This window comes from Gavia stellata, chromosome 14 (assembly GCF_030936135.1).
Source record: "Gavia stellata isolate bGavSte3 chromosome 14, bGavSte3.hap2, whole genome shotgun sequence".
NCBI classification, from domain to species: Eukaryota; Metazoa; Chordata; class Aves; order Gaviiformes; family Gaviidae; genus Gavia; species Gavia stellata.
The window spans coordinates 20,499,457-20,517,638 of NC_082607.1; the positions used below are offsets into that span (position 1 = coordinate 20,499,457).

Sequence of the window (18,182 nt, forward strand, 5' to 3'; positions counted from 1 at the left end):
CCTGGGGAGGGGTTCTGAATGAGAGACGAGGGGGGGACGCCGGCTGTGGAGAAGGAGCTTTTTCTTCTGGCGCCGTTGGGGACCTTTGCGGGGAAGTGCGTGCCCGCTCTCCCGCCGGAGCGGCCGGCGCTGGCTGCTCAAGCCGTGCGCCTGGCGGGTCTCTCCCGCCTTCGGATGCTGACAGGAGAAGCCCACAGGCGGTCACATGGCAAACGTCACTGGGGGGAACCCGAAATTTCACGGTGCATTCCCCATTCCCTGCAGACCAGGACCAAGGAGCGTTGTCATGCCTTTCAGGACGCCTTTCGGTACCAGCCGGGCGCTGGTCCCCGCCTCCCGGCTGCCCGCACGCCTCTGCCGCGGCCGAGCCACGCCGGAGGGGGACCCGGGGGGGGGGGGGGGGGGGCGCGGGCGGGGACCCCCCCGCGCCGCGCTTTCCCCACGCAGCTGCCTTGAAACACAAGATTTGCCCCCGCGCGCCGAGGGGCCGCCGCAGCCGCGCGGGCGCAGCCAATGGGCGCGGCGGGCGGCGGGTGACGACACGGGCTGGGGCGCGGCGGCGCGGCCCGGCGGCGCGCGCGGCGATTGGCGCGCGGCGGCGGCGGCGCGGGGGGACGGGCGCGCGGCAGATGGGCTGCGCCCGGGGGGGGCCCTCGGCGGCGGCGCGAGGCCGCGGCGGGGGACGGCCGGTGCAGCATGACAGCGGGAGCTGCGGGTAAGGCCGGCGTCTGCGCCGCCGCGCGGGGTGTCAGGGCGGGCTGGCAGCGGCCCGCGGAGCTGCGCCCGGGGCCGCCTGCGGAATGCGGCGCCCGTGGCCGTGTGTGCGGCGCCCCGTCTCCTCCCGGCGCCGCGGCTGGGGGGGGGGCCCGCCGGGCCGGGGGTGCCGCGCGGGGTGTGCGGCCGCGGGGAGGGCCGGGCTGCCCCGCTCCCGGGGTTGTCTGCGTCTGTGGGGTTCCTCTGCCGTCGGTGACACCTGCGTTACCGGGCGGCCTCCGCGTCCTCTGTAAATGGAGACCGGTGTCCTGCGGGAGGGAACCCCCGGCGTGGCTGCCCGCCGCAGAGCCCCCGTCGGGTCTGAAGTTATGTCAGCGCCGACACCGGCCATGGAGGCTGTCGTGGTGCGTGTGTTCCCCATCTTCCAACAATGCAGTCTTCTGGGCTGCGCTGCTGCAGAGGAGCGAGAAATTCTGGGCTATAAATAACTCCGCCTTTTTCTTTTTTTTTCCCCCAAATACTCTTTATTGGCAGCACGCATCCGATGGACGCCTTTAAAAACGCCTGCTAAGTTTTTCCTGAAATCCGCTCGGGGAAAGGGGGTCTCTCCCCTGCACATGCACGGCGGTGCCTGGTGCCGGGCTGACGCTGGTCCCCGTGCGGGGCTGTCCCTTTGTCCCAGGCTTGTACACCAGCCAGCCGAGGAGGTGCTCCGGCGAGATGCCTGGCTGCTTCAGGCTCCCCTCCTCCGGCGGGGATGCGCTCAGCACGAGTGCCCCCTTTTTGGTCATTCAGACAGTTTTCAGATCCAGTTTTCACCGCTGCCAGAAATGAACCTTGTTTTAAATACGGCGATGTGTTTCATGTAGAAGGTTGAGGGAATTCAGGCAGGAAGAGCCATGGCTTCGAAGTGAGCAACGTCTGAAAGAGATCGTGGGCCTGAGCTGGAACGAGCGGGGCTGTTTCTGCACTTGCAGCCCCAAAGGGTGTCGAGGGGTTGGATTTCGTCTCTCCCCGCGTGGCTGTGTTTGCTGGGGTGGGCACAACGTGCGTTAGGAGTGAACAACCTGGTTAGCCGTGCGGAGAGTTCGGCGGACGCCCCTAAAGGCTTCATTCCCCTCGTCTCCCTGGTGCCCCACCTGCCCGAATTGGATGCCGTGCAGAGACGGCAGGAGAGGGGAGTCCGCTTTTTGTGTTCCTCCTGGGCACGGTCGGTGATGGCGTGCAGCACAGGGAACCAGGAGGCCGGAGATCAAAGTGGGCTTTGCTGAGCCACTGTCGGGCTGACATGAATCACCCCAGAGTGAGGAGGAGGAGGATGGGCTATGGGGGGGCCGGGGGAGGCTGCAGGGCCGCAGCCAGGCTGCTACCTGCCTGAGGGGGAGAGGGAAGGGAATGCTGCGGCCTGAGGGGATGATGAGATGAGATCTTCTCCCCTGGCTCCTCCTCTTGTGCGAATCCACCTTCTCCGTGGCTGTCAGTGGGGAGGAGGGGGCCCGGGCACAGCTACGAGGGGGCAGGAGCAGCGCGGGAGGGGGCCCTGGGGGGCAGCGGGCCGGCCGGGACCCCGGAGGGGAAGTGGCTGCCATGGCGGTGGGCAGGAAGGGGGAGCGCGGTGGGAGAACGGGGGTGAGAAGGTAGCCCCTGCCAGGGCGACTGCCTGGGGCCGGGTCAGCCCGCAGCAGGAGGGCATGCCGGAGGGGACCGCGGCGTCCCCCGAGCAGGACCTGGTTCGGGGCCTGCTGGCAGGGAGCAGGCCACGCGCGCAGGAGTGGCACTGGGGATTTTTCAAGTGCCTTTGCCCCATCTCTCCTGGAAGTGGGGCACATGGCTGCAGAGGAGCCTCATGCTTCCAGGGAAGGTGTTCAGTCACAGGTTACTTAATGGCATGAGCAGAAAACAAAGTAAATCAGGAATTGGGGATAATTGGTTTTAGGCCTGGGACGTGGGCTCGTGGGTTGTTCAAGGCCGGGGAGTGAAGGGTGCCACGACAGGTTATGTGCATGGAAGGGAAGGATTGCCCCGAGCCTGGGGTTTCTGTGGTGAGCGCAGGGCTGGCAAGGGACGGCGATGCTTGTGCCTGCGTTGACTGGAGCTGCCTTCCTTGAGGGTGGGACTGGGCAGAGGAGCTGGTGGCAGGCACGGTGCGGGGGGCTGGGTTTGGGGAGTGGCTGGCTTCAGGGGTGGGGGGCTGCAGGCAGCTGCCTCTGGGCTGCAGCGGAGTTTGTGCCCTGAACCGAAACCTGCATGGATGGCATTTCTTCATTGAGTGACTCTGGATAACTAAAAGTAAGTCTCAGCAGCTCCTGTGAGCCCTGAGCTCCTGTTACAGGATTAAGTTTCCAGCCTCGTAGGCCACCGCTTGCAGCAGCAACAGTTCAGGAGGCAGCTGTGGCAGCAGTGCCGCAGGAGGCAACACCCAGGGTGAGCTGCTTTGGTTGTCACAGGCCCTGTGCTCAGGCCTCATTTACCTCAGGGCTTTAGCACGAGCATGCCAGCTTCTTGTAGGGAGTATCTGACGGGGGCTTTGTGCCCTCTAAACCTACAAGCCCGGTGCAGGGGGGTCCCGCAGAAGTTGGCGAGCATTTTGCTGTTTACTACAGTGAAAAGGACTTAACCTCTCCAAGTAGACCATTCACTGGGCAATTTCTCTGTAAGGATCTGACCAAAACTCAGTATTTGGAAGTGCGTGGAAGTTGGAATCTGAATTATCCTGTGTGTCCTGAGCTAGCTCACAAGGTCTGGAAAAACAAAACTTGGCACAAGAGGTCATCTTCCTCCACTCCCCATATTTCTTTGCACCTTTTGTGCCTATGGTTATAGGGACAGGTGAGATGAATTCAGCTGTGCAACATATTGTTCGCCGTAAAACGCAGCTCCTGTGTTAGCCAACTCCTGGTCTGGCAGCATTTGTTCCTAGAGGAGAGCTGGTTTGTGGTGATAGTCCCATTTCAGTTCCTGTTCCCTCTGCCTAGAAGCTTTCTCCTCTTTTTCTTTTAATACTTTAATTGTGAGTGTGGATCCAAGTGTTCCTGGAGCTGCCAGTGTTCTGGGATCAAAAACAGCCTGGAAGGTGGAGGTGTTTCAGACCTGCCTTCAACTCCTCCTTCTTTTTAGCAGTGTCTGCACAGAACTGGTCACAGGGGAGACGTTGCCAGATTTGGCTTCCGCTTCTGCTCTGGTTGGACTCCCTGTGACTTTGGGACATTAACACTGCTGTCAGTTTGTGCCTAGCCGGTTTGAGTACCGACTTCTGTTCCTTGCTGTGCTACGCCGTGGGCAGCAGGGAGCCCACTGTGATATTCCTCTTTCATTACCTGCCTTAGCTCCTGCAAAAGGTGCTTGAAGCTTTTCTCCCCGCAACTTAATGGGCAGGGGGAACAGGGTGAGTGGGTAGGCAGTGGGGAGGGCAGCAACAGGAAGGGGAGAGAGAGACATGAATTAAATTTCACCTGCAGAAATAAACCTTTCTACTCGCCAGTGCTGTTTTGTGTTTGGCTAGCATTTTCCCCCTGCAGCTCGATTTTGCTTTTTACCTTTCAAACACAAATAGTTGAGCTTACATATCTTCTGTTTCTTCTATGTTTACTTTGGTTTGCCTCATACTTGAAGGATGGCATTAGGCCGAGTGGTAATTGGTAGGTCTCATTGGGCCTGGGTCAGCACAGGTAGAGATGCTGATGTGTCTTGTCTCAGACCTGCTGTCGCTGGTGCGTCTCCTGCTCCTAGCAGTAATTCTATAATGGAAAAATAGGACAAAAGTATTTGGCTTGCTAGTGGCTTGTCTCAGTGCTTTAAGTTTTGGAGATCTTTTCCAGGTGAATGTTAGCAGCTGTGGCTTGCGTGCAACTGACAGCAAATGTAGGGTGTGCTTGGTTGGGGACAGCAAAGGGACTTCTAATTTTGCATGTTTAATTGGACAGGTGCAACGTAGCTCTGGCAGTGCCCCGTTCATGGGTTGGCCTGCTGGGCTTCCTGAGACAGGAGATGGGGCTGCAAGGTGGCCCTCACCTCCTCAAGCAGGCGGTGTGGGACATGGCAGGCGGGTACCCCTTGCTCTGCACAAGCAGCACGGCATCCACCCCGTCAGTCCCACTGACTGTCATCCAAGAAACCTGTGATCTTGTTGATGCGGTCTCGTGTCCCCAGCTACTGGAGCTCTTGACCCCAGGAAGCCCTGGGCGGGGGACAGGCGGCGGGCCTGCAAGTGCTCCAGGTCTTCTGGCTCCTGGGTTGGGAGGATCTTCTTGCAGCATCTGCCACCAGCCCTACCTGCAAGTCTGGCTCTCAGGCTAGGTGCACCTCTGGGTACTCCGATGTCCAGTCTCATAAATTCCCTTCTAGAGGCAGACTTAGAAATCACGTCCCTCTTAAAACAGGGGCATGTCCTGCTCAGTTGAGAAAGCTCTGCCATGAATGTTGCTTAGCATGAGCAGATGTTATCTGTTGGTTTGTCTTGCTCTAATGACTTATCATCATGACTGCGTGCATTAAGTATTCAAGGGTAGAATAGTGTCGTTATATATTTAATGTGCTCATTTCCCAACATTGTTTTTTATTGTCAATTGCTTATATTGTTTATCTGGTAGCATACTGACAGATGCAACTGACTCTTGACTGATCCAGAGCAAAGCACTTCTCTGCTCTGTAGTCTTTGCTGCCAGTTACACAGTTGGAATAGTTTGCACTGCTTCCACGTGACAGCGCTGGTTTTGGGGCTTTCTGTGCAGTACACATGCAGGACACTGCAATACAGCACTGTATAAGGCTTGCAAAGATGGGAAATGGCAAAGTTAAGGTTGGATACACGTCCTTAACTCTGTCTGCTCTGGTCGTGCGTACTTGTTTTATTGCCTTCAGAAGCAAATTAAGGCAATTTGGATCCCAAAACATGTGTTCAAGGCATCTTTGGGCAAGTTTTACATGTCTGGAGAAATGGAAACAAAGATTCTGATATGACCCCTTGACTTCTGGAAGTGATACCTTGCACGTGGACCAGTGATAGCTGTGCTTTGATCCAGCTTGCTGCACACACATGTGCTTGGCTTTCCCACCAGACAGTGTACTTCAATGTCATTTTTGTCCAGCCTTAGAGCTCCTATAAGCCTGAAACAAACTGCCATTTCCACATTGCAGTACAGCACAGCACAGACTCCAGAGCTGGACCATTCTCATTTTCTTTCTAATCCTCAAGTGTTGAAAATGCTCTGGCACCTTAGCAGGCTCACCATTGCTTTGCAGGCTGTATGCACGGTTGGCTGCACGTGACTAGGGGAGTACTAAAACATTTTCTTGCCATGTCACCTGAGGGTGCTCATTTCTCCAGACAGTGCTGTTGAAGGGACAGTAGCTGTGTGGCCTCCCCAGTCCCTGTCCCTTTGCTGGCATGAATAAATTGCTGTTTGCTTTATTTGGGAAGGGCACTGGAAAGTACTTCTGTGCATCTCTCAAGGGGAGTGAAAGGCCTAATGTTGTCCGTTTTCTGTCTCTTCCTTCTCCCTTCCCTACTGTGAAGGAGAAAATCCTCTAGATCAGAAATTTTCCAGGCGCTTCCCTGCAGAGAATTTTGATTCAACCTGCAGTGCCCAGATGCCAGCTCATATTTATCAGGTGCACCCAGCCACTCCCCAGATGAAACATGGGGCTGCTGGTGCATCGTAAACCTGAGAGAGAAGAATGGAAGTCGCACAATTAAAATCCTGGGCATTTGCTAAAACTGTTTTTAATGTCTCCTGCCCTCACAGGCAGAAGATTGTGGACTTGGTTTTGGGATGCTCTTGAAGTGTCACCAGAAAAGCTGTCAAATGTGCGCATGCAGAAATAGAGGCTTGGAAAATGCCTTTAATTGTGATTCCACTCTGCACAACACAGATTGTCATGCTTTGAGCTCAGGTTTGTTTGTATCAGGGGCAGACATTGATACCACAGCTCCTATCGGGCATGAATATTTCAACAACTGAAACGATGCCTGCCTGCTCCAGAAAAGAGCTGCTTACATCTTCGTTTGATCTTTTTAGTGAGCCTAGCCAGCTCAGGTTGGCGTCCTGGTTATTTCCTACGGATACGGTTTCTGTTAGTTGTGCTGTGCTATGACTTTCCTGTCTTCATTCCAGAGGCTCTGGGAACTCAAGTTGGGAAGGGGTGAGACTTCTAGCAAAAAAAAAGACTAAAGCAGCCAGAATTTGCTCCCTGTTTTGTTTCTTTTTGAGGAGGCACCTTGCACTTTGTAGGATACATGGACCAGAAAGAGGTGGGGTAATATTTGGAAGTACCTAGAGTTGCAATCTGTGGGGACAGTCTTCTCCTTACATTTCTGCCCCACATCCTGCACCACACCTTCTCTCCATGCTCTTGTTCTCTCTGGGCTGCTTCTTGCACTAGGGGAATGCAGAATCCTCCTCTCTGGTGGCATTAATGAAAAATATTAAGCACTTAGGAAGGAATAAGCTGAGAGTGGAGCCTTATTCTTTTCTGCAGTATATTGACAGTTCACGCACAGAGATTGTGTCCCGGACCCTTCTTTTTGAAAGCTATAGTGATACTGAAACACTGGAACTCCTGGTACCATTGTGTGTTTCTGAAGTAAAGTGTCTCCAAAGCATCTAATTAGGGGGCACTTCTACTACAGCCATGATCCATAATTCAGACAGTGAGAGCTTTTGAGCAACTTGCTCTTCGGGGCATGTCCTGTCTTCTCCTGTGGTCTTTAGAGCACTCTGGACACAGGGTGAATGCCAGGCTTCTTCGTGTAATAAGGAAAAGCAATAGGAATCTGTGTATGAGGTAGTTTTCCAGTTCTAAGTCCTTGGTGTGGTAAGATCTCTCTCCTCTTACTTAGTAAGCAACAGCATGTGGATGAAGTTTCTAGGCGCACAGATGATGCAAGAGGTCAGTTACCTGATTCTTGAGTATTTTTTATGAGTTGCATTTCATGGTGTTTGCATTGCTGATCCCAGCAGAACGGTAGAGCTTGGCCTCCTGGGTGCAGCTGAATGTGTGTGATTCTCTGTTTGAGGAATACATCTATTGGAGTGGTTATCCTGAGTATAATTGCTTGTGTACCAGAACGGAAATTATACATTGAGAGTTATAGTTGTGTATGTACCCCAGGGAGCAGTCTGGTAAACATAATCCCAAAGGCAACCCACAGCAGGACTTACTTTTGGTCAAGGAGAGGAAAAAATTGTGCTCTTACGTATTCCAAACTGCCTCTAAAGCCTAAGTTCTCATCAGACTGATGGCTCTTGTTGGTGGAGTCATTAGGGAAAAGATGCTTTGTGCTGGTCTGTCCTGCAGTGTGAGTGAGACACGCTACATTGTGATCCGTGGAGCTGGCCGTGCCTGACCACTGGTCCCCCTTGCCACAGAAAGGGCGGCTCGGGCTGGCCCAGGCTCCCTCCCAGTGTGCTCACTTGAATTTTGAACGTTGGTGCCAGAAGGCAGCAAGCAGTAGGAGCATGCTTCAAGCGTTTTTCTGCCCTCTGAGGATCTCAAAGCATGTTTTCTGTGAAAACTGTTCTCAAGGTTTACAATAAATGGCTAAAAGTCAGGCCTGGAGAAAAAGCAGGGATGTGTTAAGGCAGAGTCTGACTGCTCCAGGGGTGCTGGGTGCCAGGCTGACTTGTGTCAGACACACTGGAAACACAAGGATGAAGTCAAATGTCCAGGTTTATCAGTAGGGTGCTGGCAGAGCAATGGAATATATCAGTTAGAAGCAAAGGTGACTGAATTTTTGTGTCCTGAACTCACTGTGGGGAGCAGTGGTGTTGGTGTGGCCAGGGACCTTGCAAACCTAGGCCAGTAGGTGCCTAAGTGATAGAATTTGGGTCCGTGGAGACTAATGAGGACAATTTACAGTGGAACATTACTTCATGTGTCCTTTTTCATAGCAGACCTGTGGTGCTTCCATCCGGCAGTGCTAGGGAGAGAAGAGCCCTGGCACACTGAGGCTGCAAGGCTCGTTCGAAACATATGCACTGAAGGAGGGACACATTGGATGGAGAATTGCTACTTGTGACTACTAGGTGTTAAACGCATCCAATACAAGGAGCTTGTGAAAGGATCTGGATTTCAGGATGTGCTTGTGCATAGCAGAAATGTTCTGTTTTGTGACTGTTTTGAGAAAAACGATGAGGTCTCCTCACCCCCTGCACAGCCGCCGTTGCAGGCTGGTTGCTGAGCCAAGTGTTGTAAGGTAGCCATTACACATTGCACAGGTGGCCACGTAACGCAGCGGGATTTATAATGGAAGATGTAGGGAGTCTCTGGGGACGGGGGATTTAAAGGCTTTTTAGTCACTTTGCATTTCACTTGTACGTGTTTGGGAGGGCTGTACTTGTATGTGTATGTATCATATGCAAACGTATTTGGAGTTGCTGTGTGTTTTGTCTGAATTTAGAAAAGGAGTGATTTGGAGAAAGAATCCTCCAGGAAATGTTGTTTTTGCAAGCACGGGCCTCTTGGCTGTGATTTGGGGGGGAGGAAGGAGTGGGAATGAGGGGGAGGTTCACTGAGGTTCTCTTCTTTTCTTGTAGCATTTTGGGAAAACTCCAGCCAAGGCCCACATACAGTCAAATGAATCAGCCTCCCTTTTTGCCATAAGTAATTGGCACCTCTAGCTGCAATGCAGTTTTGATGTATGGCTAAAACACTTTTTCTTGGTTAATTGAGAAGAAACGCTGCAGTAGATGCATGCTGTTGAGTTGGCCTTTGTGTGGAGTCTTTGAGCTAGTAGGGAGATATTGTAGGCTGCTGCTTGAGAGGTTGGTATTTGCTGCAAATTATATTGCATACTCTAGTCTGAAGGCTGTCGTTGCTGTTCATCTGCTGTAGAAAATACCTTCCTTGTTGCACGCAAGTGTAGAGGGCACTGTAAGCTGGCGCATGGCACTGTTGCTCAGTGCAGGGTTTTCTTGGAAGAGTCGCATTTTATAACAACTTCAACAGAATATTCATGTTCTTAGAGGAGTGACTGTTCCCGTGCTGACAAATAAAGCATTTTGGCCTTCTCATACTCTTGTAACAAAATGAAATTCACTTGTTTTCTAAAGCATCTGGTGCCAATTCAGACTCAGAGCTTTCTGTGTCTGCTGTAGGATTTCCACTGGGCTCGGAAAACTTACCAGACAAGCTCAGCATTCACCCCTGGAAGTATCTGGAGTCACTGGAGGGCTTTCTTGTCCTGGGAAGAGGACATGTAGCAGTTGCCCTTGGCAAGCGAAGACTTGCAAAATGCCTTTTATTTCCTGTTGGAAGCCTAGTTTTACATGGAAGGACTATATTACTTTCACAACTGTAGTATCTGTTTGTAAATATTGGCTTTAATAACATACGCTTCGCTATGGCAGAATAACAACAGTGAGGGATGAATGTCGAGCACAGAAATAAGCATGCTGTACTGGGGCAGTAACATCAGTGTTCTTTTACAATGTTTTAAATGGTAAATACCATACCTATTATTTTCATAGCATTTGAAAATTCTTTAGAAACAAGTCCCTTTGAGGAACCTGTAGTTATAAATGTGATTAATTCAGCCTTGGAGTTTGAGTCTTGGCCAAGGCTTCACTAAATGCTGTCTAAACAGAGAAAATGAGCCTGGCCTCGAGTTATTCTTTCATGGAATTGCTTCATATACAGGCAGCATGTGGCCTTCCTCCCTCCGGTTCTTCTGTGGGGAAAGAAAACATTCAAAGTACAAACGTGAAGTCTTCACAGGGGGCATGGTTGGCTCTGTAGCATTTTGCACCTGAAATGAAACACAGAAGTGGCTATTTTTGCCCTGCGCCTTTGTAGGGGGCGGAGGGGACTCTTGGCTGTTTGAAGTTGCAAATACATAGAAAGCAGAATGGCACCTCCTTTCTATGCATACATAGCTGAACAACACTCCTGCTTGTTTGGTTCAATGTGTTACGTGTATCTGGAGAGAGATTATATCCAGACCAGGTGGGCTGAAGTTTGCTCTTTCTTTCTCCAGTTCACTGGACAAGTGTTTTACGTTTTCTTCAGCATAACTTTAAATGGACATTGTTTTACCCTGTTCTGGAAAGGAGCTGGTATTTCTACAAGTCATGCTGTCATGTAAGTAACCTTTTTCTTTTCTGAACAAGGTCATTACATCATGATGCAGTAATCCTCTGCCTGTGGGATAAACCATCCTCTCTGTCTGTGTCTCTGTCTACTGCTCTTATCTGTGTTTGTTCTTTCTTAAAGTGTGCACGGGGTGAGGAGAAATGAGGAGAGAGAAAAAGTTTTGATTCTGGCCTCTTAAACTATGTTTAGAGAGAATAATGCATGGGTTGTGAGATGCAAAGGGCTGTTGTCTCACACAGCTATTGCTCTGATACTTTATCCACAAAGAGAAGCTCCAGAGTGTCAAGTCAGAAGAGCCCGGGGATGAAATTACACCTTTGCCAGGCTCTGACAGGTTAAACTTTACAGAGATGCAGGTAGCAAATTATCCACAGACTGAATTGCAAAGGAGGGCTTTAAAAACCTGCTGGGGAGACTGAGTGGATAAAAATAGTTCGTTCTTGTATCCCCTCTTTTTGTCTGTAGAGCTAAAAGCAATCTACAAAGGAAGGACAATGTCATAATCTTGGTCTCAGCCCAGAGGAACTTGAGGGATGGACCGATGCCACTGTGGGTGGAATGGGTCAGCATGGGAGCCGGCAGCAGGACTTGGCCATCTTGCTGCCTGTCCCATTGCCTGGCCACCAGACTCAGTTGCCTCCCAGCTTATTGCAGTGTCTAATTTGTCTTGGATGTGTCTGTGTACTTTTTCCCGAGTCAGTTTACACCACAGTATATCATTCACGGCCAGCCTGGGGTGTGCCTGATGGAGTATGGTTCATAACTATTTTTGATTCATTTATAAAGGGATTAGGTGACGTGGCTGCCTGGACAGCAGGGACTGTACTTGGTGACCCGGCGGGTCTCTCCCAGTCCTGTGTTCCTGTGTAACCTGAGGTGATGCCATCTAAGCTGCATCAAGATGCCAGTGATGTAATTTCAAACTGTCTGGCCTGAGCGCCAGTGAAGTCAGGGAGGCTGCACATGTGTAAGACAGACAGGATCAAAGCCAATCCTGTTTTGCCCAAATAATAAGTAGAAGATAGGCAGGGTTTGATTCAAAATGAAACCAGTTAACTGAGCAGAGAAAGTAGAGCAGATGTATTAGTGGTTGATTCCGTCTTTCACCTGCTCTGAGAGGAAATAGCCCATCGTATTTTACTGTGCAGCTCTGAGGCCTGTTGCAGATTAAGACAAATAACTGAGTTGAGTCATCAGGTTGTAGTGTCTCAACAAACTACTTAAAAAGATGTCAGGCCCTCACTGTGGGTGGATATTAAAGTGGCAGAGCTATCAAAGAAACACATCTAGAATCACATGAAGACTTCACTGTTACCGTCATGCCATACTTTATAGCTGTTCAGAGCATTGCAGTGGTAGAGCACGTGTCCTGCACGCTGGAAGTGAGAGACTCCCGTAGCTGTCAGCAGGACAGGACTATGATGGACACCTTGCAGGGCATGCTGGCGTGGGTACAGTTCTGCGCTCACATGCCTTTACAGCTGTCAAAAGACACGTGCATCAAGTTGCTTGGAGTGCAAGCAGAGGAGCTCAGATTGGGCTGTGCCCATCTGTGGAGACTTAGCCGTGGCTGAGCTGTCCCTGTTCCAGTCAAAAGAGACACCAGTAACAGCCACTGTATCCTCATGATAGTATTTCTTTGCTTTGTACTTGTCCCTAATTTATTCTATCCCAAAATCCAAGAGCCTTCTCGTAGAGATTGTGTTGCTGACAGCATCTTCATCCATGTTTCAGCTGTGCTGCCTCTGTTGATGAGAAGAGGCTCTATGTAGCTTGGTCCAATGTCAGAGTGTTTTAATGGAGGAAGGGAGATTTCTAAATCAGATTAATTCATTATGCTTTTTTATCATTGCCCGTTACTAGAAAAAAATCTAGCAAATGAGTTCATGCTACTTCATGTGCATTATTGGTTTGCTTCTGTTTAATGCCGGCAGAATCTTTGGACCCAGATTCCAAGGGGATGACCGTGTTGTAGGAAAAACATGGTCACAGCAGAACTTCCCAGCCATTAGTTATGATAGCTTTGACTTTTCTACCCGGCTAAATTTCAGAGCAGCATTGATTTTTATTTATTCGTGTAAGTTGTGATTTGCTGAGTTATAGCTGACAGCAGCTTTTCCCCGTCCTTAAGGGGTCATTCTGCATATGTGCGTGTGTTTGAAAACTGCAGAATCACATCTTAAAAAGAAAGTCCTCTAAACATGCTTAGCTGAGTGTAATACCTTTCACTTCACACTTAGTTTTAAAGCCAAATGTCATAAAAACAACTTTCAGTGCTTTGATGTGGGCTCATAATTTTCTCATTGATGCTATTAATATTGCATGCCCACTTGCTCCATGGTGGGTGTCAGCGCTCGCTAACAGCAGCCATCTGTGAGAAAGGAGCTGCTTCCTGGCATGGGGTAAAATTTAGGCCAGCTGTGGATGCTGGAACCACATCTTAGAGACTGTCCCTCTGGGCTCTCCCTTCCCTGTGCTTTGCCTGAGACTCTGCACTGAGCAGAATTTCTGGTACCCAGGATCCCACAGCCTGTGGAGCTGCATTTCTGTACTAATGTCTGTGCCTCACACTCTGAAGGCAGAAGGTAGGGCCTGAATTGTTACTGCATTGGGCTCATGCCGTTGTCATTCCAGAAAGCCGGTATCCCTCAACTCGAGGGACTCGCCCATTTCAATCCATTTAACTGTGAAGTAGTTACCAACAAATGATGCTCTTGTTCAATTTGGGCAATACTTGGAACTTGACGTCTCCCCCTGCACCCGTTCAGCACAAGTGGTGTTTTATGGGTCTAGTGAAACAAGTGAAAATGCAATTGCGACTCTGGCCTGATAGTTTCGGGGAAGCCGGTTTTCCTGTATTTTTTCCTGTGATGTTGGAAAAATCTTATCACTCTGCCCTTTAGCTTTAATTCCTGCAAATATAAACAGGTTAGAATTGAGAGAGCAGGGGAAAACAAACAAACAAACTCCAAGCAGTGTCCCAGGTAAGTCTTACATATAGAGGATGTGTGTTTTGCCACTTGTTGAATTGTTTTGCAGTTAAGCTTCTGGGATCTGAATGGATTTTCAAACCTGTGTGAGAGCCCAGTGGTGAGATTGCTTTCAGCAAAAAAATGATCTGTCAGAACTGTTCTCTTAGTCTGTGTTAACTGTCTCACTAGGGGTTTCATGACACACCCGCTATTCCAGAGGCCAGTCCTTATGAAAAATAACGGCCTTTGGCCAAATCCTGACTCCGTTTTTGTGGTCTGACCTCAGGTTTTCATTTAATTTACAGAATTGATGATTATAAAATAGCTGTGTTTAATAACTGCATCAATTGTCATCTTGATGTGACACCTAAGTAACATTTGCAATAGGAACATGGTCTCAAGATTTCTGCTGTTTTCCAGCACACGTTCATCCTTTGTATAACTCCCTTTCAAAGTCCTTTCCCTCTCACAACATTTCCTTTCTCAAACAGAGTTCTTGGGACAGGCGTTTTGCAGATGGCTGCAGGCTTAGGCCAGTCACTTGGAAAAGGGCTCCTACCCTGGAGGTGCATCCTTACAGGCAGGGAAAAGAATGCACGGTTCTGCTGTCCAAGCAGCCTTTAGAAGAATGGAAACTTGTTTCTCCAAGGGCAAATAAACCTTCTGCAAAGACTTAGGAAGTGATTCATCTCCATTTACACAGTCTGCAGTATCAGCTTGTCAGGCTGGGATCATATGTGGCACTTTATGATATAATGCCCCTGAATGTGAATCAGATCAAGGCACTCTTACAGTTTGCAGCAGCCAAAGTTGTATTAGTGCTGACGATAATTGCTAGAAGAGTATAATGATGTACCCAGATAATCATGACTGAGGTCTATCAGTAACACTGAACACTTACCTTCTGATAAAGGCCCCAGCTTTCAACTGTTGTGAAACTCTGCTGAGGTGTCTCTGAAGCCCAGGAAACTGGCACAGAATCTGCCTTGGTGGCCGGTCACATACTGGCCCCATGTAGATGTTGTGTGGGATCAGAGGACAGATTAGAAGTGAGTTTATGCTTTTCTTCCTCAAATTTCTCTGTCACAGAAATCAGTGGAACTAGTCGAAGGCAAAGGGGCAGAGGAACTTCCCTCTTCAGCTCACAAGTCGTCAGAGATTTGTATTATCTGATATGAATCCTGTTTCTGACTTAAAGGAATGCAGTCCCAGATCCTTCAGCAGCTCCCAGTTTTTCCATTGCAAATACCAGAACCTCTGTTTAACCCCCACTGTGGTGATCTCCGGGGAGAGGCCAGGACCTGAATGGGCTGTAGAAGCACCAGCAGCCATCTCAGTCATATAGGTGGGTTCTTGATATTGAAGATGTTAACTTTGGCCAGGCCCTGAAGGTAATGTGCAGGAATATCTGCTCGATAAGTCTAAGTAACTCTTGCTTGGCAGATGAATACAAGTATTTGCTCTCCACGTGCAACCAGAGCTGGATTCTCAGGGGAGCTGAGCACTGCCTTCTGTGTGCGCCTGAAACGGGCAGTAATTTCTCTGCTGTATTACTGCATCACATCATATTCTTTGAAAGCAAATGAATGACGTTTTGGTCATGGTAGGCAAGAAATTTATAGATAAGATGTTTGGCACAGGAATTTTATTTCAAGGAAGTCCAAGTAAATGGAGGAATGGTACGGATTCAGGCGGAGGCCTTGGCCTGAGGAGCAAACGGGCTGTGCAGTGAGGTCTGGTAGTGCTTTCTGATCAGGCTGGCATTTCGTTCTGAATGAAGATTGAGATGAGCTTTGTTTTGCCAAGAGAACGTGGAGGCTCTCTGTTTCATTGGTAGATGCTGTTCGTTGTCTCCTTCACAGAATCACTAAGGTTGGAAAAGACCTGCAAGATCATCAAGTCCAACCATCAACCCAACCCCACCATGCCCACTAAACCATGTCCCACAATGCCGCGTCCACACGTTCCTTGAACACCTCCAGGAATGGTGACTCCACCACCTCCCTGGGCAGCCTGTTCCAATGCTTCACCACTTTCTCAGTAAAGAAATTTTTCCTAATACCCAGCCTAAACCTCCCCTGGCGCAACTTGAGGCCATTTCGTCTTGTCCTGTCGCACGTCACTTGGGAGAAGAGACCAACACCCACCTCTCTGCAACCCCCTTTCAGGTAGTTGTAGAGAGCGATAAGGTCTCCCCTCAGCTCCTCTTCTCCAGACTGAACAACCCCAGCTCCCTCAGCCGCTCCTCATCAGACTTGTGCTCCAGACCCCTCACCAGCTTCATAAAATTCTTGACAGAAGGAAGAATTCTTCATGGCGAAAAGTGCTCATACCAAGTAAAACAACAAGAGGTGGTGGCTTGAAATAGAGTTAAATATTTCTAGGAGAAGCACGAAATGTATTCTATTTTCAATGCATGCCTTAATGCCACATCTTAGATTTTCCTTGATAGCATTTCTAATCAGCAGGCCCTTACCCGTTCTCTACCAGTATCAGTTGCAGCTTAATGACATGTCATAGAATGATGGAATGGTTTGGGTTGGAAGGGACCTTAAAGATATCTAGTTCCAATCCCCCTGCCATGGGCAGGGACACTTTCCACTAGACCAGGTTGCTCAAAGCCCTGTCCAACCTGGCCTTGAACACTTCCAGGGAGGTGGCATCTACGGCTTCTCTGGGCAACCGGTCCCAGTGCCCTACCACCCTCATAGTGATTATACTGGTTCTTTATCACTCAACTTGCCAAGTCATTTATCTCTTGGAAGGAAGGATGGAGGCAAGAATTTATTGCCTGTCTCTTGATGTTCTGCAATGCAAATGCATATTTTGCCAAAGCCTTGGGGAAGGTGCATTATCTGAAATTGCAGGCGAGTGCACACCTAGAAATGGAGGTGTTGCACACTGCTTGCACTGATAATCTAGCTGAGTCCTTTTAATACCACCTTATATCCACAGAGTTTGGTAAAAAGGAGATTAGTGAGATAGCTGGATGATAAACAGTAATTTCTGATGTGTGGTGCATATACAGTGCTCACATGCACATAAATTGGATTTTTGACAGCTGTTGCCAGCAAGTTATCAAAGCACATTTTTTACTGAGGATAGATAGGTAAAGAGTAGAGGTGCTTAATTCCTGGGACACCGGAGCAACTGCTGTGTTCTCTTTCAGGGCATGAGGTGACATGGCAGCTAGAGGGGAATACTTCTCCGCTCTAGGTTCTCCATGGAAGTCAGCGTGGGCCAGCCACTCACCAAGGCACTTCGGCTGGGAGGGGGCTGCGTCCTGTGCTGATGTGCCCACTGGAAAAGCAAACTTGAGTGCATCTTTAAGAACCACAAGCACAGCTTTGGTGCAGAGTAGATGCTTCTTCGGTCTTTTGACTTAGAAGTGAAGGTAGTCTGTCCTGTCAGTCTGGGAGGAGGAAGTTCTGGGCTTGTCAGAAAAGTGTCAGTGGCTTAACTGACTCGGTTATAAGTCACCTGCTTTGCGTGGTGTGGACACCCAGTGTAAATGTGCTTGTGCAAATTCCAGCCTTTGCTTCCATCCATTTTGTGCAGTTGGATTGTCAAATTAAGTAATGCTGGCTGCTGAAAAAGTTAGGCCCGCTTTAAATGTGTTGGCATTAAAATTTAGATTGTAATAAATCATTTTCTAAGGAGAGTCTGGCCAGTGTCTTCCGTGTTGCCAGTTTGGGTGAAGAAGCTGAAGGGAAGGCTGATGACTTCCAGTAGATCCAAGTCCTGGTGGTCCTCTCCTCCCCGCTGGTGGGAGTTACCATTCTTAGAGCCAAGTTGCAAGAATGTCTGCCTCGGCCTTTGTCACTGTGGCATTGGAAAGTTAGCCCAAATCCCTTCAGTGGCACTTCACCTGAAGTCACCAGATGCTACATACAAATGGTTTAGTACAGACATCTTCCCTTCTGCCAGCTTTTCTGGGTGAACAGTAGCTTTTGGCAGAAGGGCTTCTTCAGTAGTCTCAAGGGGCAGAGCGATGTCACACGGCTGTGTTAAGAGTGAGTGGCCCTGTGCCCTCCATCTCCAGAGCTCTCTTAAAAGGTTCTAGGCCAAGATGATCGCTCGCTTGTAATAACTCACATGCTGTGCTTGGAAGAACTGATTCATGTTGAGTCCAGCATCACAGAGTCATGGGAAGGACAGATCCAAGTTGCCTGTGGCATGTGTGTCAGAGAGGCACAACAATAATGGGAAATGACAGCGATACCTCACCTTCCACCTTTTCCAAGCACTCTCCAGCCATTAACTAATTGATAATCTACACAGGATCCCCGGGAGGTGGCCAGCAGGCTGGCTCTTTGTGGGAGGGGGCTTGAGTGGAGATTCTAGGATCCTTGGACTCTTGAGAGCTCAGCTCATGATACCCTGGTCACTGGGTGTATGCAGCACCAC

General features: G+C 49.7%; 1 protein-coding gene across 2 annotated transcripts in view; it reads left to right on the forward strand.

Annotated features, from left to right (window-relative positions):
- Positions 1–680: 680 nt before the first annotated feature.
- The window catches only part of PAK3 (p21 (RAC1) activated kinase 3), a 76,237-nt gene continuing 58,735 nt past the window's right edge, over positions 681–18,182 (forward strand). For both annotated transcript variants that reach the window (XM_059824215.1, XM_059824216.1), the window contains exon 1: positions 681–715. The gene's annotated coding sequence lies outside the window, so the exon portion shown is untranslated. The remainder of the gene's footprint in view (positions 716–18,182) is intronic.